The 17,225-nt window shown below is 41.8% G+C and overlaps 2 pseudogenes across 1 annotated transcript; both read right to left on the reverse strand.

Moving 5' to 3' along the window:
• Window positions 1–5,580: 5,580 nt before the first annotated feature.
• On the reverse strand, window positions 5,581–6,266 carry LOC110348861 (adrenodoxin-like; annotated as a pseudogene).
• Window positions 6,267–8,270: 2,004 nt separating this feature from the next.
• Window positions 8,271–11,440, reverse strand: LOC101717049 (ADP-ribosylation factor-like protein 15 pseudogene; annotated as a pseudogene). The gene is made up of 2 exons (XR_015446262.1): window positions 10,364–11,440; window positions 8,271–8,576 (listed from the first exon to the last, which is right to left on the reverse strand). The product of XR_015446262.1 is annotated as an ADP-ribosylation factor-like protein 15 pseudogene (transcript).
• Between the last annotated feature and the right edge of the window lie 5,785 nt (window positions 11,441–17,225).

Genomic DNA, 17,225 nt, shown 5'->3' on the forward strand with positions numbered 1-17,225 from the left:
TCTAGCTTATAGTTTTGAATTTTACGGAAAGGGATACATTTTATATTTTATGGAAGTTTTAGGCTCATAGCTTTCTTTTCTCTGAGAAAGCAGAAAGTGCAGAGTTCCCACATATCTGGTGTCCGCCACATACACCAGCTCTGGTACCAGTGTGGGACATTTGTTACCATCAGTGGGCTCTGTTGACACTCTTGTCACCCAAAACCATGCTTTATGTTAGGGTTCACTCTTGCATTCTGTGGGGTTTTTTGTTGTTTTTTTGGGGGGGGTTGTTTTATTTTGTTTTGAGACAGGCTGGCCTTGAATTCACAAAGATCTTCCTGCCCCAGCCTCCCAAGTACTGGGATTACAGGTGTGTGCCACCATGTCCAGTCCATCCTGAGGGTTCTGACAACTGTGTAATGACATATATCCACTGCTGCAGCATCATATGGAATATTCTCACTGTCCCACAAATCCTCTGTGCTCTGCCTTTTCTTTTTACTTTTAAAAAATTCAAGCTGGACATGGTAGTGCCCACCTGTGATCCTAGCACTTGGAAGGCTGAGGCAGGAGGATCAAAATTTCCAGCAAAACCTGGGGAATCTAGTAATTTAGTGAAACCTTACCTCAAAATTAAAACTACAATAGGGCTGGGGATGTAGCTCAGTGTGAAGGCCCTGGGTTCAATCCCCAGTACCGAAAGAAGAGAGAGAGAGGTAGAGAGAGAGAGAGAGAGGTAGAGAGAGAGAGTGCCAGGTGTGGTGGTGCACACCTATAATCCCAGCACTTGGGAGGGTGAGGCAGGACGATTGCCTCAAATTCCGGGCCAGCCTGGGCTACATAGCGAGACTCTGTTTCAGACAAACAAACAAACAAAAAACAAAAAACAAAAAAAAAAAGGAAAGAAAAGAAATCACCAAAAAATTCTAAAAGAAAATCAAAGTGATATCACATCTCTGGAAAGGCACAGTCTACACTTAAAAGCAATAACAGAAACCACACAGGGTTTGATTTGATTACATAAAAGTACACAAATCCACTAATAAAATAAAACATTAAATAAATACAAATGCAAAAACCTGCTAAGCAAGAAACAGAATTAAGACACTGTGTATATTTGTTTTTTGGGAGTTTTGTTTTGGTACCAGGGATAGAACTCAGGTCCTTGCACTTGTGAGGCAGGCAGCGGAACCACAGAGCTAAATCCCTGAACCCTATTGTGTATATCTGTTGATATGAATTTGGGGAAAATAAAACATGGATAAAGAACTCATGTAACATTATAGGAAAAATAGTGAGTCACAAAGAAACAAATAGAAAAAGGATTTCAAGCAGCAATTCTCAGAAAAGAAAATGCACAGGTACATTTATTAAGTTGATAAATACTGTGTCCAGTATCATCAAATAAATGTGCATTCAAACAATGAGATGCTTTATTTCTCTGAAAAAATCAGAAAACAAACAACAAACCCCCAAACAAAGCATACATGCAACCTTTGAAAAAATCAACCGTAGTTGGGTGGGGTGGGACATGCCCACAACGCCAGCACTCAGGTGCTGAAGGAGGCTGAGGCAGGAGGATCAAAAGTTGGAGGCTAGCCTGGGTAACACAGCAAGACCCTGTCCCAAAAGCTAATTAGTTACAATAATAACAAAATTAGTTAGAAGTTGGTGAAATACAGACATATGTTGCAGGCAAGCACAGAAACTGTTCTGCTAGAAAACTACTTGACAATATGTATCAGGATCCTTTAGTATTTTACCACTTTACCTGGTGATAATCCTGACAGAAAATAACTTTTTTTGGTGGTACTGGAGATTGAACTCAGGGTCTTCACATTGAGCTATACTCCAGTCCTTTTGTAGTTTTAATTTTGAGACAGAGTCTCACTAAATCATTAACCTGTCCAAGCTGGGCTTGAACTTCTTGCCTCAGCCTCCCAGGGATTATAGGCATACACCACCACACCTGGTTTGAAATAACTTTGTTTTTGTTTTTTGGTACCAGGAACGGAACTCAGGCCCTTGCACCACTGAGCTAAATCCCCCAGCCCCTTGAAATAATTTTTAAGTAAACTATGATGTTTAATGTGGTTGGTGAAGGGTTTACAATAACATGGAAAAAATACCACAAAACAAATTGAAAAATAGAGAGCCACATAATATGTGCTATGTATGTCTGGAATATAAAATGAAACTCATACAGTGAAAAAAGGGCCTGGCAAGAGAAGAAATTTACCCCAACTTTTTCCAGTCTCCGAGGAGAAAGAAAAGTTATATTTAAAAATGCCACAGGTAACAAGTGACCTGCAAAGAGAACTCTTTATTTAACAAACACTTATAGATGCTTTCTACTTACCAGGCCCCACTCTGAGGGCTTGTGAATATTAGTCCACTGCTGTCCGATAGATGCCAGACAGGTGACTTTCAGTTCCCTAGCAGGTACACAAAAAGTCATATATAATATATCCAGAATGTTGTCATTTCAACATGTGAGCTGCTCCCAGGAGAGAGCCACAAGGGTGTGGGAGAGGGAGAAGAGTGAGCAAGGGAAGCCTGACCAGCTGCCCTAAAGACAGAGGACCAGGAAAGGTGGGTTAGGGGTCTGGAGTCCTGTGACCACCCCTGGATTTCTGTCTTTCTTTCCCGGAAAAAGCCTGAAGGTCTCTATCCCTTTCCCAGGCCACATGGCATTAAGAGGGGAGTGAATGGAGCTACCCATCCTCCCTTGCTGCTTCCTCCTACCACAGGGCCTTTGTGTATGCTGTTTCTTCTGACTTGAACATTCTTCCTGCAGTTCCTCCCTCCACACTGTCCAGTTGGTGATCTCCTCTGTGCTCCAGGTAAATGCTCAAACAGAACTCCACTTTTCTTTTTCAGAGTATTATTCCCATTAAATGGTGCTATGTGATTCACCCCTGTAACTGTCAGGCCCACGAAGGCATGGCTCATATTTTCTATGCTCATCATTACGCCCAGGTCCCCATTTACACACATGAGAGCCGAGCTTCGGAAGCTAATAAGGACCAGTGTCAAGGTTTGAGCTCTTACCCATCTGCACCTAAGGCCTGACTTCTTAATGATCACCTGCTCTGGCCCCCTGAAGACAGAATATTTAGTATGGGTCTGAGCAAGAGTGCTGTACTAGGGAGCCCCAGAATGTCTTCTGGAAAAGATACCATTTGAGCTTAGTCTCTGAGGTGGATATGGAAGAAGGACGTTCTAGGCGAAGGTGACCATCCAAAGAGAGTCACAGAGATGAGAATGAGGAAAGGACACAGTGCTCAAAAAGAATGAAATCAGTTCACCAAGGAACTGTAGGACGTGCTGGAGATTTGGGGCTCTCTTTCTTGGTAGTATGGATCCGTTAACAATTTTAGAGGAAGAAATGAATAACATAACCCTGAGTCCAGGATGAAGCATGACTTGGGCACAGCAGGTGCTTGGAGCAGGGAAACTGGTAGGAGGTTATGGCAAAGACTGATACTAGGCTGGGGATTTAGCTCAGTGGTTTCGCCCCCTGCTGCGTACGCACAAGGACCCGAGTTCGATATCCAGTACCAACAACAACAAAAAGATTGATGATAGGTGTGGGACAGAACCTCAGAGGAGGCCACAGGGCACAGGGAGAGGGCAGCACCCGCCTCTCCCACACCAGCTGTGTTGGCAACATTACTTGGGGAAGAGAAAGGTCAGAGATTGCTCCATGCTTGGTCTCGGGAATTATATTCTACATGTAAATTACAAATTCATTACAGACCCTTTTTTTTTTGAGACAGGGTCTCACTATGTAGTTCAGGCTGGCCTTGAACTCACTGTGTAGCCCAGGCTGGCCTCAAACTCGAGATAGTCCTCCTGCCTCAGCCTCCTGAGTGCTGGAATTACAGGTGTGCACCATGACTCCCAGCCAGATTTTTTTTTAATTTAAAAGGTTTTATTTAAGTAATACAATGTCTTTAATTTGAGATTTTAAAAATTTGAAATCTGAGATAATTTACCTTCTAAATTTTAGCAGGCTTTGGCTTTAAATTTTAGAGGGTTTTTATCATTAAAGTACTTTAGCTTTAGAAAGGAGTTTAAGTGATCTGTATAAGAAAACAATATTGGAGCTCATTAAGAAAATGAATTGTTGTAAAGTACTTAAAAGTATATAACACACTATATGAAAAGCGTTCAATAGTTATTAAGTATTAAATGAACATAAGGCACCTCAAGTTCTGCCTAGTCACTTTTTACATATTGATTAGCTTAAATTCTTATTTGGCAAATTGGTTGGTTTGGTTTAAGCAAATTATGGTGCATACCAGTATATATGTTTTCCCATGAGTCTCTGAGGACATTTCTTGTCTTGTTCATCTCTGTACCTCTAATGGGCCTAACACAATGTTGTATGTCAAGTATTATAATTGACCAGTATTTATATAAATGATCAAACTGCAATAAAGTACTTGAAGCTAACCAAACTGTCTTATAATTATGCTTTTTCTAATTTGCTCTCCCTCACAATTCATCCAGGTTAGTTGGTATGCTCCAAAGAGCACACTATATATTCTATTCTTTCACAAATTTATTTACAACAAAGACAAGGATACAAATGTCTTCCATACATAACTAATATGCTGTGATGCTAAGCCCACTCTCATGGTGGGATTCTGACACACTGCTACGCAGGCTGCACACACTTTATGAGAAAGAACAGTACCCCCTGGGCTATATGATGAAACACCCAGTTCATGTCCTTCTCTGGCTCAAGATACAGGGACCTAATTCATAAGATTTCTATTCTATTACAAGGCAGTAATCTGTAAATCAACATTATTTCAAAAGATTACAAAGAGAGACTATTTTGCTGAGAATAGAAAAAATCAAGATATTTAAGTTTAGTTTATTCCTCTAGCTTAGTCAGAAAAGACATCAAACTTCTTTATAATGCCTATGTTCAGACTGACACTTCTCACTAAATCAAAAACTTAAGAAAATTTATTTATAAGTTTAATATTGTCTGAAATTAAGGAACTAATATTCAATTAAGTGATTTTTCAATGCACATTTACATAAATGAAGATACTCTTAATTTTTCTGACTTCAGTCTAAACAGAAAATTTACAGTAACAAGATGTAAGTTCTAGTACAGATTTTCTGGTTATATGGCCCTAGGCAAGCCTCTTTAGATCTCTGCCACAAATCAAACAGGGGTAATATTACCTTTTTTTTAACCTACTTTCTAATTAGGCAGACATAAGATTATGTGGTAATATTTTTCTAAAGCTGCTAAATACACATAAGATAAAATATATAAGGATTTATTATCGTATCAACTATTTTCTAATATTTGACATGTATTTTTATAATTTAACCAAAAGATCATACACATTCATACTACAAAATTGTTACATAAGGGCCAAGGATTTAGTTCAATGGTTCCGGTGCCTGCCTTGCAAGCGCAAGGTCCCGAGTTTGATCCCTGGTACCAAAAAAAAAAAAACCAACAAAATTGTTACATAAGCTGAATTAAAATAGCAAAGCTAGTCATAACAAATGCATTCACCCATGTGCTCATTACATTAAAAGATAATTATAAAAAATAAGTAGGTTTTTGTGAATATATTTCATATTTGAACATATTTCTTTTTATTGTAACTTAGGAACTCTTGCCCATGTCAACAGATTGTCTGGCATCAGCCACTGCCTCAGGTACTCGAACAGTCATATTGTCCATCGATTTGGTCAAATAGATTTGGCAGCCCAACTGTGACCTGTCTGTTAGTCCATAAGCCAGATCAAGCATATCGTTCTCCTCATCAGTGATTGCATCTAACTTCTCATATATGTGATCTTCAAAGATGAGGTGGCAGGTAGAGCAAGCCAAGGTTCCCTCACAGGCACCAAAACCATCAATATCTAGATTATTTTCAACCACAACATCTAGCAGAGAGTCACCAATTTTTCCTTTGGTTGTCAAATTTTCACCATCTCGGTTTATAAAGTGGATTGCTTGTTTGTTTTGTTTTTTTGGTACCGGGGATTGAACTCGCTTGCAAGGCAGGCAGGTGAACCACTGAGGTAAATCCCTGGCCCTTATAAAGTGGATTGTTATCTTATCTTCTAAGCTGCTTGGAACAGACAAGCTCAGAGGCAGGCTGGGGGCCGCACCGACGCACCCTGCTGCCCCTTAGGCTGCCAGCTCCAACATGGGGTCCGGCCAAGAGCAGCCGCCGGCGGCCCCGGCCCCTAAAAGCAGCGGAGGTGGCGAGCAGGAACCGGGAGCCCGCCGGGGCGGCCATGCTGAGCACCAGCCAGGTTATTGTGAACACTGATTCATGAGCCAAATAAAGACATTTTGGTCAATAATGGACCGCATGTACAATGATGGGCCCATAAGATCATACCACTTGGTGATGTCACACCCACCTTAACTTTACGAAGTACACTTGAGGATGTTCACACAATGACAGGACCACTAACATGTTTCTCAGGATGTGTCCCATCATTAAGCCACATGGACTTCAGCTTGGACAGCAAATGCAGAAATCCAATGATTCCAAAAATTAGTATTGCAATTATAATTAAGTGTGTTTCTAAACATCCCACCTAAAATTAGTTTGCCTTTATTCTTGCTTTTATACCTTTCTAGAGTGTAGTCACAGAGTTGTAGCATAAGGTTATGGCTGCAAACTTAGGCATCTTCCTTGAGTTTCAGAATTAATGTTTCACTATTCTGTGGGCATTGCAAACTGGTTAGACACAAATGAAAAAACAAAATTATCAGAATTTTTTGGTGTTACAGTTCTTAGTTATTGATGACTTAGCCCTGGGTGGGGAGGCATAGAATCTGAGGAAATCTCCCAAGGTGATTATAATCTTGGTAATTGCTATCAGATTGATTTTACTCCTTATAATTAAATCATACTAATTGTATAAATCAGATTTTTCAAGTTCCCACTTTTTATGCAGTGTGGGTTTGTTTATTTTTTGCTTGTTGCCCAGGCTGGTCTTGAACTCTTGGGCCCAAGTGATCCTCCCACCGTTCCTCCTGGGTAGTTGGGACTACAGGTTCAGACTACCACACCGGGCTATGTTTGTTTACAGCTTAACATAGGTCTTCCTTCCTCCAATGTCTTCTTCTGCTATGCTGTTATTATGTGCAATTGGTCTCATTTACTTCTTTAGTATTCTGCCTCAGAGAAGGGGATGAAAATAATCAATGTATATTTTGTGCATGTACAAATCTGCCAAAATGAAACCCATTAATTGGTATAACCAATATACACTAATAAAAAAAGATGTGAAACAAAAACATTTCTGCCTCATTGTGAGGACTCTTTGGAGGAGTTAAGTTTTTAGGAGCTGAAGGAACAGTTTGGCTTAGGCAGTCCTCTTTTTTTTTTTGGTACCAAAGGTCAAACTCAGGACCTTGTTTTCGAGGCAGCCACACGGTGCCACTGAGCTAAATCCTGGGCCTTGGTAGTCCTGTCTTCACAGGATTTAGTGATGTTGATTAAAAAAAAGTTCTGAGATGTTCCAAACTTAATTACAAGGGCCAGACAGAGGACAGAGGAGGAAAGAGCTAAGGGAAGTTAATGGGTTAATAGCTCCTGGTGGAACTGACAAAGACTGCTCAACATTCCTGAATGTATGTTGACACCCTGATGTAACCACCCTACCACCCTGTTTATGTATAAACTTTCTGGACTGTTAACCCCAACCATCAGAAAGCAACAAGTACTTCTCTTTTTTTTCTCTCTACTCAGCATTTATTTTCATTTGATGATAGTGGGAATCATATATAAATCAAAGACAATAACAAGTTCTTGTTTGGCAAATGTCCACATGAAACTGTTAATCCTTAATATAGATACAGTATTTTTAATAGAAAGACAGGGCAATGTGGCAGTTAATAGCAACCGATACTGTAAACTACAGTAGATACAAAGTTTTATATAAATTAATTGCCATTTTATTTAATTTATTTATTTATTTGGTACCGGGGATCAAACTCGGGTCCTTGCACTTATGCAGCAGGCAGCAAAACCACAGAGCTAAATCCCCGGCCCTATTAATTGCCATTTTAAAAAGGCAACTTCTGTAGCTAAGAAGGTACAAAAACTGGTAACTTCCATAAATGTAACAAGAAGCTAATTGAAGAAATACACAACAGACTGTTTTCCCTGTATAATATTTGAATATGCAAACTAAGAGACCAGTGGGACTTTACTGGAAAGGAGGAATAGGACACGCACCCCCACCTCCCGGCCCCCACCCACCCGGCCAGGCCCCACCCCTCCCCCACATGGCAAATTCTAGGGTTAAAAGGACAGGATGCTGCTCTGAAAGCACCAAGACAGCGAGCTTCGCTTCGCCCTGCTGGACAAAGAAGAAGCCTTATTGACAGTTGTAAAGCATTAGGCATCAGACAGAAACTTGTCCAAATCAGCTGTTGTTGGGTACTGATTGATAATGTTTTCATTCTGATGGCTGAGATGCTGCAGACAGTCGTGGGTCTGAGGAGAAGCCCATCGCTGGCCCACACGTGAACACACACAGACAACGGGAAGTCATTTCACAGATGGCTTGGGCACACTCAGCCACAGTATCTTAGAAAGACAACATTCTACATTTAATGTACTTGCAGGGAAAGCAAGGCCTAATAATCACTTGTTGTTTCATAGAAGATGAGCACAATAGGACAAAATAAAAACAGGAATTGTGCAACTGATCATTGGAACACAAGTTCTGTGCTGCTCACGGATTATTACACAGTGTTAGAAATATTCAAGGATAGATATTGCAGACAAAATTGTATATGCTATGGATCTTTTGGGATCTATGACAATAGAAGGGGAGGATAAAGAAATGTTGGATGTTTCAAAGTTTAATCATCATGTTTAATGATCATGTCATTAAAATCCATTTATAAATTTAAATCACAAATTGCCTTTGAATGATGTGAAGGGTCTGAAGTATATCAGCTGGGGAAAATTACCAGGTTTTATGTCATCTTTTAATACAGTAGGAGTCTGTGGTATTTGAGTATCAGTCTACACTACTTAAAAATTACAAGTATGGTTTTACTGCTCAGGTGTAGAGAGCAGTTTTCTATCATTTGGCCACTTAGTATTTTAATAAGTGGTCAAAAGTCTATAAAATGTGCCAAAGAATATTTCACCTATGAACCTCAATATCCATAGATTATTTCTGATTTAGAAAAGGTCAAAGGCATTAAACCTTATTAAAATTACATTTATCTCTATGTAATTTTATCATTTAAATAACATGGAAAAAATTAGTTCCAAAAACTGAATCCAGGCCCTCAAATTATTTATCCGCTGCGGCTCCAGCATATTTTTAAGGGCACACTGAAACCCCTGAAAATAGAGGTTTATAATAGAAATACTGATAGACCTTTAACTACTAGATGGAGGCTTTAACAGACTCCATTAAGCTACATTAGCAGTTAATGAATAAATATACAGATGATTTTGTCTTTGATATCTTTGTCAAATCCATTCCAGCTTAAACCCAAATAAGTATAAACTATACTTTGCTTAGCTGTTTTAAAATTTTAATCTATTATTTTAAAAATTATTTTCTCTATTTCTAACACTTTTGAATTTTAGAAAAAAGGTATATGTATTATGGTGGAGCTTGATTTAATGCAGGCTAATTAGTCCACTAAAAATATTAAAGGACACAATTAAATGTAATTAGTGATGCATGCATTGTGCCTAAATTTCCTCCACCTCCTCAAAATCTAAATCAGTGTCTTTGCTCTTAAAAGAGGGAAGAAAATGAGACCTCAGATACAATTAAGGAAACATTGTGCATCTGGTCTTTAAGTTCTTCAAAGCTAAATTTACTATGGCAGGATATTCTTTTATGGTACAATGATAAATGAAAAATTTTGGTACTCATTTTTTCACTCATACTATATAAAGTCAGTATATAAAAAAAATAAGAGTAAAAAAAGAAAAAAGAAACAGACCCCAAGAGATCTTGAAAAATGGCATACATATTACGTGGAGTTCCAGTGACACAATACTCCACTCCCAAACCAGGGAAAATACATCAAGGTACTGAGTCTTTCTGAGTTCTTCATAAGGGATTTGGTTTCTGTGAGCTAAGAATTCCATCCTTTTTTGTACAAAGCATAAAAGAGATGCTCAGAACAACAGAAGGAAGAGACAGGCAGTGAAAATAATTAGTGATAAACAGAGAATAAATTCTCTCTCAGTAGTGTACTTACATTAATGTTGATGATAATTCACCTGACTTACAGAATATTCACTTTAAGAGAGAAGAGAGCCTGAAATAACTAGTAGAAAATAGAGAGTGGAGTCATGATAGTCCTGATAACAACATAAAATTAAAACAAGAAACTAACACGATAGGTCCAAGGCCTTTTAGGAACTCGCTTTTTTCTGCTGGATTCACCTTCTCATAGCTTCATGGTATTTTTCTTCTAACAAACTTATCAGCTGAGAGAAGCTGTCTTGCAGCACATCCATGTCATCCAGTGAGCAGGGCAGCAGAATCCAGAGTTTTCCTCATGCAAGTTGTTCAAGTTCAAAATATTTTCGATCTCTTGCACTGAGCATGCTGCTGCCTTGTCTTGATGATTGGCCAATATTAAAAAGGGTAAAGTGCATAACTGTGGGTGCTGAAGAGCTGAGTGTGGTTCATTTCTAGCAGTTTCTGAATCATCCTCTGAAGAAGCACTGTTTAATATGAATATTACCCCTTGAGATCCTTGGTAGTAGTGACTCCCATATTTTCAGATATTATCAGCTCCTCCAAGTTCTTATTCATTCAAGATGGCATTCTGAATGGCACTGCCTTTATACTAAAACCTGTGGTTGACACAACATTCTCAGGGCTTTCACCACACAGCTTTGCCAGCAGACTGGTCTTGCCAGAACCTGTGAGGTCTATGCACACCAGGTCATACTCTGGTCGTGCAGGTGGTGGTCCCTTGCAGCAAAGTGCTCTAAAACACAGATAATCCATGTACAGAAATGCCTCAGTTATCCGGAGATCAGACATCCAGCAACCTAAAGCATCCAGAACAGCTCAGAAGCCGGAAAAAAAGCAGTATCTTGGGCTGCAAGCAAACAGCTCCTAACAAGTATTTCTCATGGACTGCTTCCTGTCCCAAAGTCTGACCCCCTTGCATTACCCCTCCCTTCTTATAGACAGACAGTATAGGTTCAATGTAAACAATTTATGCTTCCCTCTCCCCAATTGTTTTTTTAATCTATTTATTTTCTTTCTTTTTTTCTTTTTTGGTACCGGGGATCAAACTTGAGTCCTTGCGCCTGCAGGGCAGGCAGCAGAACCACTGAGCTAAATCCCTGGCCTATTTATTTTCTTTTAAAAATTTTTTTGAGATGGATTTTGCTAGGTCACTAAGTTGCCCAGTTTGGGTTTGAACTTTCAATTCTCTTGCCTTAACCTCCCAGAGTGCTAGAATTATAGGAACGTGCCATTGCACCTGGCTCCCAAATTTTATAAAAGCACTCTTTTCTGGGCTGGGGATGTAGCTCAGTGGCACTGTGCCTGCCTGGTAAGCCCAAGGTCATGATTTCTATCCCCGGTACTGAGAAAAAAAAAAAAAGTACTCTGTTCTAGGTCCAGTGGACATTTCGCAAGTCATGGAGCTGATAGGTGGTGGAAATTTTTTCCAGGACCTTGTCCTTTTTCTGACTACCATGTATAATCAATAAACCCTTCTATTTCAGAGATTCCTGGGTCTTAAGAGTTTGGATTTAACAATGCTAAGATAGTATACAGCAGAGCCCAATTTGGAAGTGCCAAGGGCAAACAAAGCCAGATACTAGTTAAAGGTGATAAAATAGACTTTATGTAGTACAATCTAAAGTGGGAGGACACATTCATATAAACATGGCTTTGTTGTTGTGCAAACATCATAGAGTGTACTTGTAACACAATCAATGTTTTATCCAGGTTCTTGGTGTTCTGAACAAAAATTGAGCAGGATACTCAAGAGAAGCAACAAGAACAAAGATAGTACACTTCATAGGGTGGAAGTGGGCCAGTGAGGACAGTGGTGAGGAAGCTTGGTCTGAGGGTTTTAAGCATTAGGGTTTGGGGTGGGATTCAAAGTTTTGTCTGAGGTTCTACTCTTGCCAATCAGGGCTTGACTCTGCCTCACTCTCCAGGAATGGAATTTTTGACTTTTTTGTTTTGTGTTGTTCTTTTGAGTCAGTCTCACTATTTAGTTCAGGCTGTCTTTGAACTCACTATGTAGCTGAGGCTGGCCTCCAACCTGCAGTGATCCTCCTGCTTTAGCCTTCCAAATGCTGGGAGTATAAGCATGGCCCATCACACTCGGCTTGGGTTTTTGACCTTTTATGGGCTTTTAAAGAACTGTCATGGCTCCCAAAGTATGTGGGGAGCAGGGTCAAATTGGCATTGCTGTGACATAGTAATTAGGGCAGGGATTGGCCAAGGGTTGCTGAAGGCCTCTGGGTGCATGCCCAGAGACTTACTGTGTATGAGCTGGATGACTTGGTACCTTCTCTTTTTGTTTTTAGACTGGGATATCCTGGATTTGGGTTGAAATTTAACTCAGAAGGTAGATCTAACCCAGAAAGCAGGCTTCAAAGTGGGGACCCTCTTCTCTCTGGCCTTCTCTGAGCTACCTCTTGTTTCATACTTACACAAACTAAAATGGCTGTGATGTCACTAGGTGATAAAATGTAAGGAGTGTGGTGCATATAGTTCATTGTTGACTGACATGTCATTGTGTGGAACATGACTGTATTGTAATAGGGAAGAGAATTTCCCATAAGTTGAGCTCAGTTTCAACAAGACCAAAAGGCAGGAGGCATTTTTAATGCCAGTTTGTGCTAAAGAAGAATGTTTGGGCCTTGTGACTAGGCCATTTGGTTTGCTGATGAAGACTTATCAAAGAAGAGGCAGAGTGGTACAGGATGGAACAAAGTGCCACTGAAGTCAGGGCACAGAGAGTAGGAGCTGGAGAGTTCCAGAATGCTTATATTTCAAAGAGATGGCACTGAGGTCCTTGAAGAGACAGTTGGGTGGAGGAAACTTACATTTCACAAGGTCAGAGAGAGGATTTATAATTGCAAGTTTTCTCAGATAGGCATTTTGGGGACAGGGGAGTAGGGTCATCCTACCATCTTCTGAGTATGTTCCTAGAAGTAGAATTGCTGGGTCCTATGGCAATTCTATGTTTAACTTTTAAGGAATTGCATTTTTTCCCTCCAAATGCAGAAACACAAAGAATCTAGAACACTGAAGTCCCTGGCCTTTCCAGCTCCAGGATGCCCAGTTGGGATAATGGCAGCATTCAGACCTTGTGGAGCTCCGTCTGCTCCTCTAGACAGGAAGAAGGGGCTCTCAAATGCAATGGTGAGCCCAGGAGTGGGCAGAGTGGAAGCAAGAAAGTGAGAATCCAAGGGCTGGAGGGAAAGAGGCAGCAGCTGCTGCATGAGTGTCAGAGCATTGAGAGAGCCCTGTAGCTGGGCCACATCAGTCTTCCCCAGTCCTTGGAAGGGACAAGCTCACAAAGCCTGAATGGAGACTCAGCTACAAAGGCCACTCTGGTGGAGCAAAAGCTGCCTACGGCATTTAGGCTGCAGGACGTGAGGCCCTGCTCATGGTGGCTGTCTTTGGCTGCCTCCTGAAGGCCCAGGCCCAGGTGGCTATATTTCAGACAGAAGGCACTGAGGGTGTGGGGCAAAGACGGGTCCCTTAGCTGACTGTTCTGAAATTCATCAGAGCCTCGTGCTCAGCAAAAGAGGAGGAATTTGGCCTCAATCATTCATTCATTCATTCATTCACTCATTGATTCATTCAATGTGCAGCTGCTCTGTGAGGGGCCCTGACCCAGAGCTGGAAACTGTGAGTCGAAAACTCTAACTGGGAAATGGCGAGAGGCCCTGTGTGAGTTGCCAATGTCTCAACTATAGAGAAACTCTTCAGGCCAGGAGCCCATCTGTGCTCCCAGAGCAGGGACTCAGGCTTCCTGTCCCCTCTGCTTCTAAGTTATAATAGCAGCCTCTGATGTGGCTGCAGGGTTGGGTTCTCTGGAGACATCGGAGGTCCTCACAAAATGGCTGCTCCACACTCTTGGACTTTCCAGCCTCCAGAACCATAGCCAAATAAACTTCAATTGTTTCAATTATCCAGCCTGTGGATTTCTGTTGTAGCAGCAGAAAACAGTTAAGACAGCCACTGAACTGGAGTGTGCACAAGGGGCTGTTTGCCCTGCTAGAGCTGTCACCACCACGGCTGAGGGTGCGGGTGGCCGGGGTGAGTACAGTCAACAGAAAAGAAGTTGCCTGGGAAAGATTTATAAAGTAGTACAGCAAGGGTCCTGGTGGGCTCCTACACTAGGCATCAGCTCCCAATTGCAGCTGCCTTGCCCTGGGTGCTTGTTGGTGCCAGTGGAATCTCATTTATCCTCCTCAGAGGAGCCACTCTGTGAGGGAGGTGCTATTATCCCACCCACATGCCAGGGAGCCTTAAAGGGGGCTGGTCACATGCCAGGGCCACAAAGTCAAGGCCAGAAATAGCCCTTGAACTCAGGTCTGTCTCATCTCAGCAGACCATGCCCTGTTCATGAAAAGATGCTCTACATCACAGAAGAAATATAAATTAACACCACAATGAGACACAATCATGTACATATTTGAATGGCTAACAGAATCTCTGGCAGAAAGTGACTGGAATGCTCCTATGTACTTGCTGGGAATGCAAACTGGGCAACCTCTGCAAAATAATGTGTTCCCCATGACAGTACATGTAATGTCTCCATATGGCCCAGTGGGAAACCTTCCCCCCAGCTGTTTACCCTAGTGAAATGAAAACTTAGGATCACGCAAAAACCTGTCATGAATGCATATAGCAGCTTTACTAATAATGGCCCCAAACTGGACGGAATTTAGCCTTCAACTGGACAATAAACACAGTGTGTGGTGTGTCCATACTGTGGAATACTACTCAGCTACAAAATTTATGCACATAACAGCAGGTTTGACTCTCACTGGCATTATATTGAATGAAGAGAGCCAGATTCAAAGCACTACAAATTAAATGATTTTATTTATTCTGGGACATTCCAAATTGTAGAGATAGCGAATAGATGAGTGGTTGTTAGAGGTGAGTTGGGGAGAGAGTTTGACTCCAAATACACAGCATAGGGAATTTAGAGGGTGATGGAGCTGCTCTGTGTCCCCCTTGTGGTGGTGATCACATGACTGTACATGGTGGTCACAAGACTGCATATTATCATCAAAGCTCATGGAATTGGACAATAAAAAGGAAGAATCTCACTGGTGTAAAATATAGGGCACATGCATGCCCTAACTCTGATTCAACACTTCCTGTTGGAGGGAAAATCTGGACAAGGAGGAGAAAAGTGGGTCTTCTAGGTGGGAAGGAGAGTTCGATCAAAGATAGGGTTGGGGGCTGGTGAGTGGAGGCTTTGGGTGGGAGGACAGTGGGAGAGGAGGAAAGTAAGACCAGTTATGAATGCCCATCACCTGGCTGTCATGGTTTAGATCTAATATGTCTCCCCAAGTTCTGATGTGTGTGGCAGCGACTGGATCATGGAGGTGCTACAGCTGACTTGCTGTTAGGAGGTGGAGCCTGGTTGGAAGTGGGTTACTAGGAGTGTGACCTGGAAGGGTGTACCTCACTTCATGGCTCCTCCCTTCACGCTCTGCTTCCTGGCCACCACGACACGAGCAGCTTTCCTTTGCCAGATCCTTCCACCATGCCCTTCCTGCCTTGGAACCAGCTGGCTATAGACTGAATCTTGCAAAAGCTGTAAGTCAAAATAAACCTTTCTTCCTTTAATTTGTGGGTATTGTGTCTCAGCAGTGAAGAAAGTGACTAAGACCCTAGCAAAGGACATTGGCTATCAGCCTGTGTCCCAGGGAAACAGCAGGGAAGGTCGACTTAGAAATGACAGTGGCATTGGGTGGGATGGGGCAGAACATGGGGCTGAAAGGACAGAGCCAGGGAGATCCCTCTGTCCTTGCCTTGGCTGCCCAGTCCCTGCCCCTCAATGGCTTTGTTGCAGCCCATGAGGACTTCCCCCAGTTCCTTGGTTCCAGCTGTGCAGGGTAACATAGTGGGTACAAATATTTAAGAATAATGGAGGGCAAAGGAACCAGCCAACAAATTTCAGTATCTACTGAGTAAGCTTGTTGTCAAACTTCTGGAAGAGATTGTTGTGTAGGGCTGGATGGTGATCCCTTAAGAATGAAAGTAGTAACCAACATGGGATCAAGAACAAGGCCCACTAAATGGCCATGTTTCTATTCTGGGCCAGGATTCCTGGCCATGTGCCCAATTAGGGAAGTACTTTGGCTGGGGTGACCACACTGAGGACAAGCTGAGGCAGCATGTGCACACGATGGAAAACTCAGATAGACTCTCGGCTGACAGCATAGCCAGACTCAAAGGTGATGGTAAGACAATGTTATCCTGGAGGCATTGTGGGGCCTGACACCTAGTAGTTCCAGGCTCAGTCTGAAATTGTCATCAGAAGTTTGGATGGAGACCCAGAGGGCAGCAGATTCTCAGATGCTGTAACACTGAGAGGAAAGGGGGTGTGCAGAACACTGAACTGAGAGTCCAGAGTTCTTTCTAAATGTAATTGGGGTAGAAGATGCCAACAATGTGACCACAACAGGCAGTTGATGAGCAGCCAGACCCGGCAGATTCATTTCTGCCCATACCTGAGGAAAGAGGCTTTGTAGCTCTCGCAACAATTTTACATCCTGATCTAGAGTTTCTCCAGGTTGGAGAAGATATTCTTCAGAGAGAGGACAGGTGACCAGAATTTTAGTCTGCATACCCAACTGTAGACTAGCATCTTGTTCAGTGAAAGAAATAGTCACCTTAAGTTTTCTCAGAAGCTCCTGTCCCAGCAGCGGGTAAGGACATTCTGGGATGACTAAAAAGGAATGTGTTACCTGATGTTTTCCTAAATCAACAGCCCTGGAGGTGGTCCATGAATATCCTTTGTCTTTTGTTCCTATTGCCCCCTGTACTATAGTCTTGTGTGTAGTCACAGGTCCCAGTGGCTGGGTCAAAACAGAATAAGCCGCATCTGTGTCCACTAAAAAATTAACTGGAGTGCCCCCTACCTTTATCTTTTTTTTTTTTTTGGTACCAGGGATTGAACTCAGGTCCTTGCGCTTGCAAGGCAAGTGACGGAACCACTGAGCTAAATCCCCAGCCCTAGGGGT

This window comes from Heterocephalus glaber, unplaced genomic scaffold (assembly GCF_053883595.1).
Source record: "Heterocephalus glaber isolate CG9 unplaced genomic scaffold, H.glaber_assembly_v1.0 deba00001687, whole genome shotgun sequence".
Taxonomy (NCBI): Eukaryota; Metazoa; Chordata; class Mammalia; order Rodentia; family Bathyergidae; genus Heterocephalus; species Heterocephalus glaber.